The sequence below is a fragment of the Cervus canadensis genome, chromosome 4 (genome assembly GCF_019320065.1).
Source record: "Cervus canadensis isolate Bull #8, Minnesota chromosome 4, ASM1932006v1, whole genome shotgun sequence".
NCBI lineage: Eukaryota > Metazoa > Chordata > Mammalia > Artiodactyla > Cervidae > Cervus > Cervus canadensis.
The window spans coordinates 93,020,822-93,022,501 of NC_057389.1; the positions used below are offsets into that span (position 1 = coordinate 93,020,822).

General features: G+C 39.3%; 1 pseudogene; it reads left to right on the plus strand.

Moving 5' to 3' along the window:
- Positions 1–598: 598 nt before the first annotated feature.
- LOC122439304 lies at positions 599–1,373 on the plus strand (annotated as a pseudogene).
- Positions 1,374–1,680: the final 307 nt, after the last annotated feature.

Sequence of the window (1,680 nt, forward strand, 5' to 3'; positions counted from 1 at the left end):
TTAAAACAAAGAAAAATAAAAAAATGAAGTAAGAATTAAAAAAAAAAAAGAAAAAAGTGAATAACATAGAAACAAGTGAAAAAAACAGTTCCAAGGGGGGAAAAAAACAAACAAACTGGATCTGAGACACTTAGAAATATTGCTGAAGTACCAGGGCATATTACCTCAATACTCAGTTATAAAATGGAACATATTTGGGTCAGTTCTATTGGCATGGATGAACCCAGAGCCTATTATACAGAGTGAAAGAAAGAGAAAGACAAATACTGTATATTAATGTATATATATAGAATTTAGAAAGATGGTACCGACACTCCTACATGAAGGGCAGCAAAGGAAACACATACGTAAAGAACAGACTTTTAAACCAAGTGTGAATATTTTGTTTGTGAATTGCTTAAATCCAAAATGTGGACATAGTGCTGCATGCCCATTTACTTGTTTCCTTTCTTTCAATATTCTCTTCTTTTTCAAAAGGGTTCAAAGCTATATGGAGCCACAGAATCTAACAAACGACTCAGAATTCCTTTTCATGGAACTCTCAGATGATCCAGATCTGCAGCCTTTGCTCTTTATCCTGTTCCTGTCCACATATCTGGTCACCATGCTGGGGAACCTGCTCATCATCCTGACTGTCACCTCTGACCCCCACCTCCACACTCCCATGCACTTTTTCCTCTCCAACCCATCCTTGGTTGACATCAATTTCACCTCCACCACAATCCTGAAAATGATTCTGGACATTCAGACTCACAGCAGGGTCATCTCCTATGCAGGCTGCCTGACACAGATGTCCTTTTTAATGCTTTTTGGGTGTTTGGATAGTCTCCTCCTGACTGTGATGGCCTATGACCAGTTTGTAGCCATCTGTCACCCTCTACGTTACTTGGACATTATGAACCCATGTCTCTGTGGCTCATTGGTTTTGGTATCACTTTTCATCAGTCTCTTGGTTTCCCAGACACACAATTCCATGGTGATAAAACTCACCTACTTGAAAGATGTGGAAATTTCTCATTTCTTCTGTGACCCTTCTCAACTCTTCAACCTTGCCTGTTCTGACCCTTTCACCAATAACATATTCATGTATTTTTGTTGGTGCCATCTCTCATTTTCTCCCTATCTTGGGGATCTTTTTCTCTTATTATAAAATTGTTTCCTATATTCTAAGTGTCCCCTCATCAGGTGGGAGGTATAAAGCTTTCTTGACCGTGGCACTCACCTGGCATTTGTTTACTTATTTTATGGAACAGGCCTTGGCGTGTACCTCACCTCAGCCATCTCACAATCTCCCAGAAAGGATTGTGGCCTCGGTGGTGTACACTGTGGTCACCCCTATGCTGAACTCCTTCATCTACAGCCTGAGGAACTGAGATAGCAAAAGGGCCATGTGGAGGTTCCTCAGCAAAACAATCGGTTTAAAAAATTTTTTAAGAATAATTCTCATTCATTCTACTTTTTCTTTGTTAACCACACAGAGCTTAAAGCACTCCAATATTTTTGTAAATTAATTTTTATTGGAGTATATTTGCTTTACAATGTTGAGTTAGCTTCTGCTGTACAGCAAAGTGAATCAGCTATATGTTTGCATGTATCCCTTCTTTTTTGGATATTCTTCCCATTTAGGTCTCCACAGAGCATTGAGTAGAGTTCCCTGTGCTATGCAGTAGGTTCTCATTA